Source organism: Felis catus, chromosome B2 (genome assembly GCF_018350175.1).
Source record: "Felis catus isolate Fca126 chromosome B2, F.catus_Fca126_mat1.0, whole genome shotgun sequence".
Lineage (NCBI taxonomy): Eukaryota > Metazoa > Chordata > Mammalia > Carnivora > Felidae > Felis > Felis catus.
In genome coordinates, this window is record NC_058372.1 from 107,775,728 (window position 1) to 107,793,104 (window position 17,377).

Below are 17,377 nucleotides of genomic sequence, written 5' to 3' on the forward strand. Positions count from 1 at the left end.
TTTGATTTGATTCCTAGGGGGTTATAGAGATATGATCACCAAGTTTGCCCAAAATTTCTGGATTAGCACTATAAATCATTAAACTGTTGTCATTAAACCTCAAAGAGGCCATGAATTTAGTGGGACCTGATACTCAGAGTGAATGACATCTCACAGGCCTCTCCTTCATTTGGCTTGTCTTGTTCTCATCTTGGCATTTTAGCCTTATCTGAAGGTTATCAGGCAATCCTTGATTAGCCTAGAAATACCTTGCAGTTTCCCAAGGTCTGAAAGTAACAGCAATTTGTTGTACCCATATTCCTTTATTATTTCAATGTTATTCAATGTTATTTCAATGTTATTCTAATATCATTTCTATTTTGAACATGTGATAAGATCAAATCTGTGGATTCAAAATGAAGAAAGACCCTCAGGTTTTCAGGGTGGAGCAATATGAGAACTAATACTTTGACTCTTTCATGCAACTGTCTTCTAAACTCTTCGACATACACACCACCCTTAATGCCTACGGTATCCTGGGAAAATAGATATTCTCATTACTTAGACTCAAGTGACTTGCCAAAGCTTCAAGAGTTTTAAACAAGTGTCAGAGGGGGATTCCAACTCAGATGTGTCAATCTATAACATCATTCTCTTTTGAACTCCCTACACTACCTAGTTAAGAAGAGCATACTATTTTGCTGTGAGACCACAGAGATTCAGACTGAGAATATCCAAGAAGGTTTATTAAAGGAAGTAACATTCAAGTCCAACCTTCTGGATGGACTTCCTTCCACTTTTGTGGAAGTAGATTTTAAACTTTTTAAACAATGATTCAGGAGACTTATTTTGTCAGTTTGAGTCAACTACAAAAGTCTGTAATTTTTCTTTCATGGAGTGTTTGAAATTTATTTTCCTATATCCTGGGCAGGGGGCTGGGGGAAAAATTCCCTGTTACTTCATAGACTTTATTTTTTAAAGCAGGTTTTATTTAATCTACTTTATAGTTCTAATTAAATATATCTTTCTTCCATTTGCAACTCCAAAAATGTTTAATTTTTTTTATCTGTAATGAAACCTCATTTATATTCATCCTAGATCAAATTTAATCCATATTCAAATTCATTGTATTTGCCCTGAAATTTTCCAGTATTCACTAGTCTTTTTCCTTTTCTTTTTCCTTTTTTTTGTTTTCATCTTTTATTTAATTTTTTAAATTTTATTTTCTATTTTTTAAAAATTTACATCCAAATTAATTAGCATATAGTGCAACAATGATTTCAGGGGTAGATTCCTTAGTGCCTCTTGCCCATTTAGCCCATCCACCCTTCCACAACCCCTCCAGTAACCCTCAGTTTGTTCTCTATATTTATGAGTCTCTTCTGTTTTGTCCCCCTCCATGTTTTTTATATTATTTTTGTTTCCCTTCCCTTATGTTTATCTGTTTTGTCTCTTAAAGTCCTCATATAAGTGAAGTCATATGATATTTGTCTTTGTCTGACTGACTAATTTCACTTAGCATAATACCCTCCGGTTCCATCCATGTAGTTGCAAATGGCAAGATTTCATTCTTTTTGATTGCCAAGTAATACTGCATTGTGTGTGTGTGTATATATATATATATATATATATATATATATATATATACCACATCTTCTTTATCCATTCATCCATCGATGGACATTTGGGTTCTTTCTATACTTTGGCTATTGTTGATAGTGCTGCTATAAACATGGAGGTGCATGTGTCCCTTTGAAACAGCACACTTGTATCCTGTGGATAAATGCCTAGTAGTGCAATTGCTGGGTCGTAGGGTAGTTCTATTTTTAGTTTTTTGAGGAACCTCCATACTGTTTCCCAGAGTGGCTGCACCAGCTTGCATTCCCACCAACAATGCAAAAGAGATCCTCTTTCTCCACATCCTCACCAACATCTGTTGTTACCTCAGTTGTTAAGGTTAGCCATTCTGATAGGTGTAAGGTGGTATCTCATTGTGGTTTTGATTTGTATTTCCCTGATGATGAATGAAGTTGAGCATTTTTTCATGTGTCAGTTGGCCATCTGGATGTCTTCCTTGGAGAAGTGTCTATTCATGTCTTTTGCCCATTTCTTCACTGGATTATTTGTTTTTTGGGTGTTGAGTTTGATAAGTTCTTTATAGATTTGGATACTAACCTTTTATCTGATATGTCATTTACAAATATCTTCTCCCATTCTGTTGGTTGCCTTTTAGTTTTGCTGATTGTTTCCTTTGCTGTGCAGAAGCTTTTTATTTTGACGAGGTCCCAGTAGTTCATTTTTGCTTTTGTCTCCCTTGCCTCTGGAGACGTGTTGAGTAAGAAGTTGCTGAGGCCGAGATCAAAGAGGTTTTTGCCTGCTTTCTCCTCGAGGATGTTGATGGCTTCCTTTCTTACATTTAGGTCTTTCATCCATTTTGAGTTTATTTTTTGTGTATGGTATCAGAAAGTGGTCCAGGTTCATCTTTCTGCATGTCACTGTCCAGTTTTCCCAGCACCACTTGCTGAAGAGACTGTCTTTATTCCATTGGATATTCTTTCCTGCTTTGTCAAAGATTAGTGGGCCATACGTTTGTGGGTCCATTTCTGGGTTCTCTATTCTGTTCCATTGATCTGAGTGTTCTTGTGCCAGTACCATACTGTCTTGATGATTACAGCTTTGTAGTATAGCTTGAAGTCTGGGACTGCGATGCCTCCTGCTTTCGTTTTCTTTTTCAAGATTGCTTTGGCTATTTGGGGTCTTTCTGGTTCCATACAAATTTTAGGATTATTTGTTCTAGCTCTGTGTAGAATGCTGGTGTTACTTTGATAGGGATTGCATTGAATATGTAGATTGCTTTGGGTAGTATCGACATTTTAACAATATTTGTTCTTCCTATCCAGGAGCATGGAATCTTTTTCCATTTTTTTGTGTCTTCTTCAATTTCTTTCATAAGTTTTCTATAGTTTCCAGTGTATAGATTTTTCACCTCTTTGGTTAGATTTATTCCTAGGTATTTTTTGGTTTTTGGTGCAACTGTAAATGGGATCAATTCCTTGATTTCTCTTTCTGTTACTTCATTGTTGGTTTATAGGAATGCAACAGATTTCTGTGTGTTGATTTTATATCCTGCAACTTTGCTGAACTCATGAATCAATTCTAGCAGTTTTTTGGCAGAATCTTTTGCATTTTCCACATAGAGTATCATGTCATCTGTGAAGAGTGAAAGTTTGACCTCCTCCTGGCCAATTTGGATGCCTTTTATTTCTTTGTGTTGTCTGATTGCAGAGGCTAAGACTTCCAATACTATGTTGAATAATAGTGGTGAGAGTGGACATCCCTGTCTTGTTCCTGACCTTAGGGGGAAAGCTCTCAGTTTTTCCGCATTGAGGATGATATTAGCATTAGGTCATTCATATGTGGCTTTTGTAATCTTGAGGTATGATCCTTATATCCCTACTTTCTTGAGGGTTTTTATCAAGAAAGGATGCTCTATTTTGTCAAATGCTTTCTCTGCATCTATTGAGAGGATCATATGGTTCTTGTCCTTTTTTTTATTGATGAGATGAATCATGTTAATTGTTTTGCAGATATTGAACCAGCCCTGCATCCCAGGTATAAATCCCACTTGGTCATAGTGAATACTTTTTTTAATGTATTGTTGGATTTGGTTGGCTAATATCTTGTTGAGGATTTTTGCATCCATGTTCATCTGGAAAATTGGTCTATAGTTCTCCTTTTTAGTGTGGTCTCTGTCTGGTTTTGGAATCAAGGTAATGCTGGCTTCATAGAAAGAATTTGGAAGTTTTCCTTCCATTTCTATTTTTTGGAACAGCTTCAAGAGAATATGTGTTAACTCTTCCTTAAATGTTTGGTATAATTCCCCTGGAAAGCCATCTGGCCCTGGACTCTTGTTCTTTGGCAGATTTTTGATTACTAATTCGATTTCCTTACTGGCTATGGGTCTGTTCAAATTTTCTATTTCTTCCTGTTTCAGTTTTGGTAGTGTATATGTTTCTAGGAATTTGTCAATTTCTTCCAGATTACCCATTTTATTGGCATATGATTGCTCATAATATTCTCTTGTTATTGTGTTTATTTCTGTTGTGTTGGTTGTGATCTCTCCTCTTTCATTCTTGATTTTTTTTATTTGGGTCCCTTCCTTTTCTTCTTGATCAAATTGGCTAGTGGTTCATCAATTTTGTTAATTCTTTCAAAGAACCAGCTTCTGGTTTCATTGATCTCTTCTAGTGTTTTTTTTTTTTTTTTTTTGGTTTCTATAGCATTAATTTCTGCTCTAATCTTTATTATTTCCTGTCTTCTGCTGATTTGGGGTTTTATTTGCTGTTCTTTTTCCAGCTCCTTAAGGCATAAGGTTAGGTTGTCTATCTGAGATCTTTCTTCCTTCTTTAGGTAGGCCTGGATTGCTATATACTTTCCTCTTATGACTGCCTTTGCTGCATCCCAGAGGTTTGGGGTTGTGGTATTATCATTTTAATTGACTTCCATATACTTTTTAATTTCCTCTTTAAGTGCTTGGTTAGCCCATTCATTCTTTAGTAGGATGTTCTTCAGTCTCCAAGTGTTTGGTACCTCTCCAAATTTTTTCTTGTGATTGATTTCGAGTTTCATACCTTGAATATATGCATGGTATGGTCTCGATCTTTTTGTACTTACTTAGGGCTGATTTTTGTCCCAGTATATGGTCTGATCTGGAGAATGTTCCACGTGCACTGGAGAAGAATGTATATTCTGCTGCTTTAGGATGAAATGTTCTGAATATATCTGTTAAGTCCATCTGGTCCAGTGTGTCCTTCAAAGCCATTGTTTCCTTGTTGATTTTTTGATTAGATGATCTGTTCATTGCTGTGAGTGGGGTGTTGAAGTCTCCTACTAATATGGTATTACTCTCAATGAGTTTCTTTATGTTTGTGATTAATTGATTTATATATTTGGGTTCTCCCATATTTGGTGCATAAATATTTACAATTGTTAGGTCTTCTTGGTGGATAGACCCCTTGATTATGATATAATGTCCTTCTGCATGTCTTGATACAGTCTTTATTTTAAAGTCTGGCTTTATAAGTATGGCTACTCCGGCTTTCTTTTGTTGACCATTAGCATGATAGATGGTTCTCCATCCCCTTATTTTCAATCTGAAGGTGTCTTTAGGTCTAAGGTGGGTCTCTTGTAAACAGCATATAGATGGATCTTGTTTTCTTATCCATTCTGTTACCCTATGTCTTTTGATTGGAACATTGAGTCCTTCGACGTTTAGAGTGAGTACTGAAAGATATGAATTTATTGCCATTATGATGCTTGTACAGTTGGAGTTTCTGGTGGTGTTCTCTGGTTCTTTTTAATCTTTTGTTGCTTTGGGTATATATATTCATCTTTTCTCCCCTCAGAAAGTCCCCCTTAAAATTTCTTGCAGGGCTGGTTTAGTGGTCACAAACTCCTTTAATTTTTGTTTGTCTGGCAAACTTTTTATCTCTCCTTCTATTTTGAATGACAGCCTTGCTGGATAAAGAATTCTTGGCTGCATATTTTTCTGATTCAGCACATTTAATATATCCTGCCACTACTTTCTGGCCTACCAAGTTTCTTTTTTTTTTTATTTAAATTTTTTTTTTCAATGTTTATTTATTTTTTGAGGGACAGAGAGAGACAGAGCATGAACGGGGGAGGGGCAGAGAGAGAGGGAGACACAGAATCGGAAACAGGCTCCAGGCTCTGAGCCATCAGCCCAGAGCCTGATGCGGGGCTCAAACTCACGGACCGCGAGATCGTGACCTGGCTGAAGCCGGACGCTTAACCGACTGCGCCACCCAGGCGCCCCTGGCCTACCAAGTTTCTGTGGATAGGTCTGCTGCAACCCTGATCTGTCTACCCTTGTAGGTTAAGGACTTTTTTTTCCTTGCTGCTTTCATGATTCCCTCCTTGCCTGAGTATTTTATGAATTTGACTATGATATGCCTTGTTGATGGTCAGTTTTTGTTGAATCTAATGGGGGTCCTCTGTGCTTCCTGGATTTTGATGTCCGTGTCTTTCCCCAGGTTAGGAAAGTTTTCTGCTATGATTTGCTCACATAATCCCTCTTCCCCTATTTGTCTCTCTTCCTCTTCTAGGACCCCTATGATTCTGATGTTGTTCCTTTTTAATGAGTCACTGATTTCTCTAATTCTTAAATTGTGCTCTTTTGCCTTAATCTCCCTCTTTTTTTCCTGCTTCATTATTCTGCATAAGTTTGTCCTCTGTATTGCTGATTCTCTGTTCTGCCTCATTCATCTTTGTCGCCGCGGCATCCATCCATGATTGCAGCTCAGTTATAGCATTTTTTATTTCATCCTGGCTAGTTTTTACTTCTTTTATCTTCACAGGAAGGGATTCTAATCTGTTTTCAACTCCAGCTAGTATTCTTATTATCATGATTCTAAATTCTGGTTCAGATATCTTGCTTGTATCTGTGTTGGTTAAATCCCTGGCTGTCATTTCTTCATGCTCTTTCTTTTGGGGTTAATTCCTTTGTTTCATCATTTTGAATGGAGAAAATGAATTAACGGGGTAGAAAAATTAAAATTAAAAAATTAAAATTAAAAAACATATTAAAATTAAAAATTAAAAGCACACACACAGAAAAAATTGAATAAATGATGCTAGATCCTAGGTGTGTTTTGGTCTGGGTGTTGAAAGTGGTGTGATAGATTAGCAAAAAAAGGGGGAAAAAGTAAAAAAAAAAGGAAATCATTTGAGAATTTGAAAAAATGAGTACACTGAAGTAGGCTAAAATGAAATGATGGGAGTAAAATAGAATTTGAAAAAAATTACAAAAAAGTAAAGAATACAGTAAAAAAAATTAAAGAAAAATTTTTTTAATAAAAATTAACAATAAAAATGATTTTTTTCTCTTTCTGTATTCAAGAAAAAGAAGTGAAAAAGAGAAAAAAAAAAAAAAAAGAAAAGAAAATTGAATAGATGGACCTGCTAACAGATTGGAATAGAACTGAAATTACTTCGTTTTCTCCTAGAAGTCAGACTATGAAGCACTTTATAGTCCATAAAGTAAGCAGGCGGGGAGTCTTGGGTTCTTGAAGAGTGAGGTTGGCCCAGTTGGGCAGGGCTTAGTGTAAAGGCTCCATTCTCCACTAGATGGCGCTGCTAGCCTACTGGGGTGCAGTGTTATGGCGCTCATAAGTGCATATGTGTATGCGCATGCGCGGGAGCGGTGAAAATGGTGTCACCCAGCTACCCAGTCCCTAGTATCAGAACTCTGTTCTCCCCGATCAGCAATCGCTCACCTGTCCTCTGTCTTCAGCTTTCATCAACTCCCTGCTTCTTCACTGTCTGTGACCAGGCCCCAGGCAGTACCTCTCTCCCTAGTTTTGTCTCGGATGTGGCTGTTTTCCCCGGCTCCTTACTTCTGAAGGACTGTGGCTTGGACCTATTCTGCCCCTCTGCAGGAGGGTCTCAGCAAGTAATGGCTGAATGCCGGCTGCACCCAGGAACACTTGCTGGACCCTGCTGCTTCTAGTGCCCCAACACTGAGGCCAGGTGCTAGCCCACCCTAGAAAAAGTTCGCGAGATAGCGTAGCAGCAGCATTTCAGTTATTATGGAAAATCACACACATCTGGCACCAGGCTTCACCCTTAACGACATTGTTCCAGCACCAGTGAATGTGGCCTTTCTCTGGGGTCTTCTGGGACCAGGTGGCCTCAACAGTCTCTACCAAATGTCTTTCCAGCAGTGGAACCGCTTTTTCCTGTGTGGCCCAAGAACCTCCCAGACCCCACTCTGCTCCTGGGGATTCACCCTTCCCACAAGAGCACTGCCAGGTATTGAGCTGGGGAGTTGCAGATTCTGCACTCCCCTTATTTACAGTCTTAATGGAATTTAAACCATCTCCTTTCTCCTTTCTCCCTTTTTAGTTTAGTCCCTGTGACTGTTTCCAATTTTCCACTTTCTCCCCAGCTGCTTTTGGGGAGGGGTGTTTTTTCCATATTCTCCCCCCGCCCCCAGTCTCCATCCTCTCGCCGCCTGCAAAAGCGGCTCCCTGCCCACCACGGCTTCTCTCTCCCTAAGTTCACCTCTCCGTACCCGGTACCTGCTGAACTCTGTGGTTCAGGTTGTGCAGATTGTTGTGATAATCCTCAAATCAGTTTTCTAGGTGTGCAGGATGGTTTAGTGTTTTTCTGGGTGTATTTCATGGATGCAAGACACACAAAAAACTTCCATGCTGTTCCACCATTTTGGCTCCTCTAGTCTTTTACTTTTTAATGTGTTTGTCTAAAAATCTAACTTAGGCAATGCCTGTTCGGCAGTCACTCTCATCCCAGGTTTTTGGTGTAAAAGTACAAAGTTGGCTATGAAATGAGCACACAAAATTAAAAATAGTAGAGATGAATATTCTGTCACTACATGTTTTTTTGATATCATGTTAGTCATGACTTTGGGCTTTTTTGTACAATTTCTCTTTTGAGAGAAAGTGTGAGCAGGGGACAGAGAGAGAGGAGAGAGAGAATCCCAAGCAGTCTCCACGTCCAGCTCAGAGCCCGATGTGGGGCTGCATACCACCACTGTGAGATCATGACTGGAGAGGAAATCAAGAGGCTGATGCTCAACTGACTGAGCCACCCAGGAACCCTATATTGTCTAACTTTTGAAAATATGCTCTATCAGAAGAAGGGCACTGTGTTTAGAAATGAATTATTTCCCCAGTTTATTGAATCTGTTTTTAAAACATTGAGAAGTGAACTTTCTTTAGCACAGCCTTCAGCCTTTCTTTAATCAACTACAGGCATGTGGATGATGAATATCCAATAACTGTCCACTTAGAAGTGACAGAGAGTTGAATACACATTGTAGGTCTTGGCAAAAAAAAAAATGAGACTCATCCATTTAGATTTTCCAATGAAGACATATAAAAAAATAAGAAGAAAAAACCCTATACTGAAAAAACATTACAGTTCCAAATATTTGACAAAATTTCAGTGATACACTTTGGTTTATTTTATTCATGGATTCGGTAATATTTACTGATGTATATATTTAGTTCAGCTTCAGACCCTGAACTAAGGTGATGGAAAATATAAAAAGTTCTTCCAGATTCTTTCTACTTTTCTTACAACAAACTAAGAAGTTATATGCAGTCACTTAAAGCAAGTGAAATCATATCCCTACAGATGTGTAGGAATATCCTATATTAAATTTATTTCTGATTTTATTCATATTTCTACCAAGTTTTCCTTTCCTATGGTCATCTTGAGTTCAAATGGAGACCTTAGTAGATTTAGAAAGCTACTAAGAAGAGAGTCAGAGGCCTTTGAAAGAACATTAAGTGCATCAAAGTAAGTGTGCGTATTTGTGAAATGTCGCTTTTTTTTGAAGCTATGAAGTCTAATAGTAGAAAGCATAGAAGTGAATTAAGATTAAAACATTTCAGGGGTGCCTGGGTGGCTCAGTTGGTTAAGTGTCTGACTTTGGCTCAGCTCATGATCTCACAATTTGTGGGTTAGAGTCTTGCATCAGGCTCTTAGCTGCCAGTGCTGAGTCTGCCTCAGATCCTCTATTCCCCTCTTTCTCTGCCCACCCCCCCCCCGAAAATAAACATTTTTAAAAAATTCGTGGCACCATTTGATCAGATGACAGAGCAGACTGAGATGGGATAAGTACATTTATGAAGCATAAGGAAGACAGAGGATAGAATTTAATATGGCTATATTAATGCTATCTGTAAATATTACCTATTTTGACAACGTATGATAATGATGAAAATAGCAATAATAGTAGCAGGTAGTATTTGTTAGGTTTTTATTTTATACCATAATTCTAAGTGCTTTAATATATTACTTCAACTGATTCTTATACTAACTATATAACTACCATTAGTGTCATAATATGAATGGAGGTGCAAACATAGGCACAAATCAATGAAGTACTCTCCAAATATCACCTTGTAAGGCTGCTGAGGCTAAATCCACTCAGTCTTTGAAGGAGAAGAGTGTAGTACAGTGTTTTCACACAACTGACAAATCCTCAGAGAGCAAAAGAACTATTTACCATTACTGTGGAAAGACCAACATGCTTTTAATACCAATAATTCTGTAAGACCCAAGTATTTATATTAGAATAATACATAGCTTCACATAGCTTCCATACTAAGGGACTGAAGAAAGGTGATATTAAGTTTATTATTTCCCTTAAGATTTTGACTTAATGAGGTGCCATTTTTCTTTCACCTTGAGTTGTGTTGATCCTAAATGTCTTTTGCTCCATGAGAACCCACCACAAAATTTTCTTCTAGAGCACCAAAGCATATCATTACATCTTAGGCTTGATGTATGCAGTGTGTAGAATAAAGAAAACAGCATTGAGATTTCTGTGACCTGATTTCTAACCTTGGCTCTTCTGTTATGATCACGTGCAAGTCACTTGGCCTCCCCTGGGCCTTAGTTTAGTCATCTGTAAAATGAAGGGGTTGATTAGAGATCTCTACAGCCCATTTCCAGCTCTAAAACATGATTCCTCTTCCTAAGCAAAAGGGAAGCCAGTGAACAGTCAAAAAATACTTATCTTCCATAACTTTCCACTGATTTAAATAAGATTATAATTGCTTTGAAAGTGCCAGAAAAACCAGTAATATTTTATTTGGAATGTTTCAGTTCAGTAAGCTTTTTTTGTGAGTGAACCAGGTTAACATCTTTATTTTTAATTTATGGATTCACCTATTAAATGCTTTGAATATGAAAGCATTACTCTAGTTGATTAACAGGAACCCACTAAAAAACACTGATTTAATCATTCATTTATTCGGTAGATAAGGCACAACAATAGGTGCAAAGTGATAAGATGAATCAGGCATTTATAAATGAATAATAATTGCTAATTATCGGGCACCATTGACATGGAAGTTATTTTACATGCATTGCATCACTGATTCTTAACAGCATCTCTGCATAACACATATGGGCTTTAGCAAACACATAGGTAAACTGAGATTATAGAATTTTTAAGTAGCAAAATTGAGAATGGAACCTACGTCTGTCTCTAAATCATGTGCTCTGCTTATTATAACATGTTACCTCTCCTTAATATCTGAAGATTACTCCCCCACCCTCCCTGCACCCCCCCCCCCCCCCCCCCCCCCCGCTTTATCATCAAGGCTCCTGAGAAACCATGGAAGAATTCAGCCTGGTTATTGTAATGTACAATTACAGCTTTTCATGATACCATTTAAAAACAAGCTTATCAAAACAGCTAAATAAAGGTTACGATGTGAGGAGATCATTTTAGGTTGAAGGAGAGATTAGTCCAAGAGAGTTTGTCATTCATTTCTAGACAGCTGGCATCATGAATTCCACCCACTTGCCTCTGTGTGAGTCCATCTGTGTCTGTTGAGAGAACTGTTTTAAATCTCCCATTTTCCAGGTCAACCGTTATATCACAATCCAAAGGAAATTGTCTGGCTCCATAATGTGGCTTAGCAGAAAGCAATATGTAATATTCTGTGAGCCACATATGGTTTGAGGGTTGTAGGATGAATATCACTATGAGATTCTGGATCCAATGATATTGAAAAAAATCTGTTTTTCTCAATTCCGTGTGTTTTCAAAGATTGGAACAAGAATGTTTGGTTTCCAACCTGACTATATAAAAGTGATTGTCTGATGTTCTCCAATTCAACCAAATCATGCAACAAAATTGAAAAGCCCACAAATAATACAATTTCAAAAATTGTACCTATGGAGAAATTCATACCTAAAGGAAAAGATTGAATTCCCATTACTTAAATTAGCTCTTTAAAAATTTTTTTTTTCAACGTTTATTTATTTTTGGGACAGAGAGAGACAGAGCATGAACGGGGGAGGGGCAGAGAGAGAGGGAGACACAGCATCGGAAACAGGCTCCAGGCTCTGAGCCATCAGCCCAGAGCCTGACGCGGGGCTCGAACTCTCGGACTGCGAGATCGTGACCTGGCTGAAGTCGGACGCTTAACCGACTGCGCCACCCAGGCGCCCCATTAAATTAGCTCTTAATGTAGCTTTAATACACATCTTTTCTGGTGATATCATTGAGTAGTATGCTTCAATACACATCAGAAACAAAGCACCCCTTTCTTATTATTCCATTACATAATTCCCGTAACAATAATGAAATTGAATGCAGTCCTCAGCTTTTCTTTTCTTTTCTTTTCTTTTCTTTTCTTTTCTTTTCTTTTCTTTTCTTTTCTTTTCTTTTCTTTTCTTTTCTTTTTTCTTCTATTGGGAAAGCACATGGCTTGCATAAGGGAAATACTGTTGTAACTTAGTTTCAGAAAGAAAGCAATCATTTTGTTTGGAATTGTTGTAAATCTATGCTAGTTATATATGATATTCAGAATTTTGGTCAAATGGAATAAATCACTCATCTGATAGGCTTCTACAAGAAGGGAACTACTTGCATGGAAGACCCAGGGATTAGAGCAGAGTATCAGCCTAGCAATGTGAGCACTATTCCCTTTTCAGGAAGCAAGAGACATTCAGAGAAGTGCTGAAAGCTGAGGCTGCCCAGATACATTTTTTTTTTTCCTCAGCTACATTTTTGATAGAGTCTTGGAAAAAAACTCATTTCCTCTGTTGACCTTATGACTTTCTATTTAAGAAATAGTTCTGAATTCTGACTCCTAATTAAACTAGTAATGCTGTCAATAAAAAATATATATGTATTATATATATATACATATATATGTATATATATGTATATATATGTATATATGTATATATATACAAAATATATATATGTATATATATATAAAATATATATGTAATATACAGCTTCCTGGTAAATTTGCTACCAAAAAAAAAAATGCTTTGAAAGCAGTATGTGTCACCAGCTAGAAAAACATACAAGTAGCCTTATGAACAGTTATCAGTGTTTTCTCTGTTAGTCCTTTCGAGAGTAATTTTCCATGCCTCCTGCACTTCTTCACATTGTTGGCCTAAGAGAATAAAATGCATGTCATCATGTTCGCTTAGAGATTAATCACATAAAATTGAACAGATTGCTGACTGGGTCAGGGTATGATGCATTTCTTTCAGACCTATTGCTTTGTTTCCTTCACATCCTTTATATTTGAGCAAATTGCTATTCTGTGAAGTGGATTTATGGAATTAAGATGATCAAGGCTGCATAATTTGACTAAGGACAGATTTAGAAAATTATATTTTCTCCTAGCTGAAATCTGGATTATTGCTCAAAGCCATGACATTCTCATTATGTAATTAGGATGCTTGGCCAATTCTTATCTTAGTGCTGGTATTCCAATTTCAAGCTTGAACCACCTTTTAAACTACCCCCCTCTTAGTCATTTTAAATCCTTTGTATTCAAAATATAACCCCAAATCTTATTTCACAAGAAAAATAGAGATATCCAATGAGAGGATCCTCATCTGTATGGCTCCCCACATCCTAAAGTCAGTTTCACTTGGTCCCCAGAATGCAATGTACGTCTGATCAGATCTATTTTCCATCTCCCCCTAGGACTCTGCTCTGGCAGCTACCCCTTTTCTGTCTTGGACATTCTTTTTCTGGTCTTGTTCTCACTCTACTTTTTCCTTTGACATGCTCAGATAATTCATATAGTCACAGGTTCCAAAACCACACCTAGAAATAAAACAAAAGGCAAATAAACCAAAGTGAAGCTCTTTAACTCTAGGTCCCTCTCTAGTTATGCCTTCTTTCTCTTCTCTTTTTCCAAACCAAAAAGTTTGAATGAATGGTCTGAACTCACTGTCCTCTTTTTTTCTGTGCTTATTACTTCATTAGTGTATAATGCAGCAATGTGCACAGATCTTAAATATAGCCTAATAGATTTGACCAATCTGCATGCCCAAGTAACCACTACTCCAAGATGTAGAACATTTCCATCACCTCTAAAAGTTTCCTCTTCCCCTTTTTCAGTAAATCCCTGCCCTTCACTTCCCTACAATCACTTCCCTGATTCTTTTAACTGTAGATTATATATTTCTTTTATTTTTCCCTTCAACTTTTCAAACAACTTCAAATATAGAAATTAGCATAGTACAGAAACTTTTTTTAAAAATTATTTAAAATTAAATTGTCAACCTATTGCCTCATCAAGTCTGAATATTTTAGTATGTTTTTTTTCCTCCAGGGAAAACATTTTCATGCAGGACCACAATGCAGCCATCAGAGCTAGGAAATTAGTATTAAAGCATCACTAACATCTAACTCCCAGGATCCATTCACGTTTCACCCATAAATGCCATTATAGCAAAAGGATCCAGTTCAAGATCACACACATTTAGTTGTAATGTCTCTGTCGTCTCCTTTAATCTAGAACAACTCCTCAGTCTTTCCTTGACTTTCATTACTTTGACATCTTTATAAAATGCAGGCCAGTAGTTTTATAAAATATCTCCCAATTTGGTTTGTCTGGCATTTCCTCATGAGTCAGTTCAGGCCAGGTATGTTAGGACTACCACAGGAGGGATTTTGTGTTCTCATTGTATCCTGTCAGTGGCTCATGACTTTAATTTGTCCCATTATTGATGATGTTCACATTGATCACTTGATTAAGGTGCTAACTTCCAGGCTTCTCTGCTGTAAATTACTCTTGTTCCCTTTGTAATTAGTTAATATCTTGTGAGGAGGTAATTTGAGCCTATGTAAATATCTCATGCCTCATCAAAGTTTCAAATTATGCATTTCTTTATTTACATTTGTACAGACTCTGTATTTTAATTTTATTCAATGGATTAAAATCTTTTCCCATAATTATTTATTTTAATGTTTGTATTGGCAAAGATTTGGCCAGCGACAGTTCCTTCAAGCCGGCTTCTTTATTTTTTGACCTGTCTTCATAATTTTTTGATGCTTACTTCCTGGCATAACAGAAGATCCAGACTCCCCTTTTACTGCCCTAGGCCTGGAATCAAATATTTCTCCAAGGAGCCTTGATTACTTTTAGAGGAAAATACAGCAGTAAGCAAAATCTGCTTATTCTTATGGCTAATAGTGTATCACTGCTTCCAGTTTCCCTCAGTGGACAGACTGGGGAATATATACAAGTGTATACACACAGACACACACAGGCACACACACATTCATTTGTATCTGTTTGCATTTTGTTTATATGTGAAAAATTCGGAGTTCACACTGAAACTTCCAATTCCAATCCAACACCATATGGTTCATGTTAGTTTACTCTATTTCCTATTTGTTACCCCTTTCTCTGATAGTAAGAAATAGATCCTCATTATCCTTGAAATTTTTTACTTATCTGATGAACTCTCCTCTATGTAAGCAACATCATTCATGGCATGCCCTTTCCCTTCACCTGGAAGTCTTCCTTAATGCCACACTCACTCCGACAACCTGTGCCGCACTGCCATCACCATGCCGTGAGACCCCAATCAAGGCCTCCTCACCACGAACTGCATGGTCCTCCTTCTCACGCCACTGTTGATCCAGTGTTCTGTACTGGCAGCTCCCACCCCTTACACGTGGATGCTGTCTTTACTTTGCCTATGCTCTGACGCCTACTCCAGGCCTCTGTACTGGGTGGAAGAGTGTTTCACTTTGCCTGGCACCAAAAACCCATGATGGGCCATCATCCATAACCTTGTCAACACGGATGTCCTTTCACCCGTACTTGGCCTTTGACACTTGTACCTCACACCCTACGCTGCGGCTGCCTTCCCATCACTCTCCTCACCCCACATGTGCTCAAACATGCTGCATATTGCCACTGCAATCTATCTTCACCCCGGCCTTAGTCTACTGCCTTTCTGGCTTGGCCCCCACACAAGGCTTTGGTTGAATTCTTCAGGAAAGGAATGGGAATATAAAGGAAGTATTATGAGCTTAATTGTTTCCCTGTAGCTGCCACTTCATAGTTTGAATCTCTAACCTCCAATGTAACTGTATGTGGAGATTAAACCTTTAAAGAAGTAATTAAGGTTAATGAGGTCATAAGGATGGGGCCCTAATCCAATTAAAAATCGTGTCCTTATAAAAGGAAGAGACAATAGGGATGTCTATGCACAAAGAAAAGGTTATCTGAGAACCTAGCAAGAAGGTAGCCATCTAGAAGCCAAAGAGAGAGGCCTCAGGAGAAGCCAAACCTGCCAACACTTTACTCTTGAACTTCTAGCCTCTCAGAACTGTGAGAAATAGACTTCTCTTGTTTAAGCCACTCAATATGTGGTGTTTCAGTATGTGAGTCCTAGAAGACTAATGCAAGAAGAGAAACATAAGAGGAAAAGGAAGAAGAAAGTACTTCCGCTATATTTTACTTTAGGCCATAAGCTGCTTCAGTCCTGCAACTGGGTTGCTCAGTCAGTTAAGTGACTGACTCTTAGTTTTGGCTCAGGTCATAATTTCGTGGTTTGTGGGACTGAGCCCCACGTCGGGCTCTGTGCTGACAGCAAGGTGCCTGCTTGGGATTCTCTCTCACCCTCTGTTCCTCCCCTGCTAGCCCTCTTTCCCTCTCTTTCTCTCAAAATAAATACATAAACTTAAAAAAAACCCAAAACCTTCAGTTCTTATGATAGTTCTGGGCCTACTTTTCCCAAGGTCATTAGGTGTTTTCAAATCTAAATGAATAATTTTAATGGACATCACTCTAATACTTAACACTGTCAACTGCTCCCTCTTTCTTTTTAAAAAATTTACCTATCCATATCTATTTATTTTCCTTTTTAAAAGTTAGAAAAAATTCAGCTTTATTGAGATGTAATTACCATATAATAGTGTCTAAGTTTAAGGTGTACAATGTATTGATTTGATTATATATTGCAAAACAGTTACCACCATAGATTAGCTAACACCTCCACATCACATAATTACTATTTCATTTTGTGGTGAGACAATTTAAGATCTATTCTCTTAGCAATTTTAAACATAAAACATGTATAATATAGTATATAATAAATATACAGTATCATAAACTATAATCACCATATGTACATTAGATCCTCAGAACTTATCCATCTTATAACAGGAAATTTGTACCCTTTGACCAACATCTCCTCTTTTCCTTCACTCTCCAGTCCCTGGTAACCACCATTCCTATCTTATACCACTTCTAAAAATTAACTTGAAATAGGTTAAAGACTTAAACATAGACCTGACACCATAAAATTCCTAGAAGGGAACATAGAAAAAAATTCCTTTACAATGGTCTTGGCAGTGATTTTTTTGGATACAACACAAAATGCATAAGCAACAAAAGCAAAAATTAGTAAGTGGTACTACATACAACTGGAAAGTTTCTGCACAGCAAAAGAGACAACCAACAAAATGAAAAGGGAGCCTACAGAATGGCAGAAAACGTTTGCAAATAATGTATCTGATAAATTGTTAATATTCAAAATATGCAAGGAACTCCTAAAACTCAGTAGC

At 37.5% G+C, this 17,377-nt stretch overlaps 1 protein-coding gene across 3 annotated transcripts in view; it reads left to right on the plus strand.

Moving 5' to 3' along the window:
* LOC109499872 (high mobility group protein B1-like) overlaps nt 1-17,377 on the plus strand; it is an 807,961-nt gene that overhangs the window by 343,851 nt on the left and 446,733 nt on the right. The gene's annotated exons all lie outside the window — the stretch shown is intronic.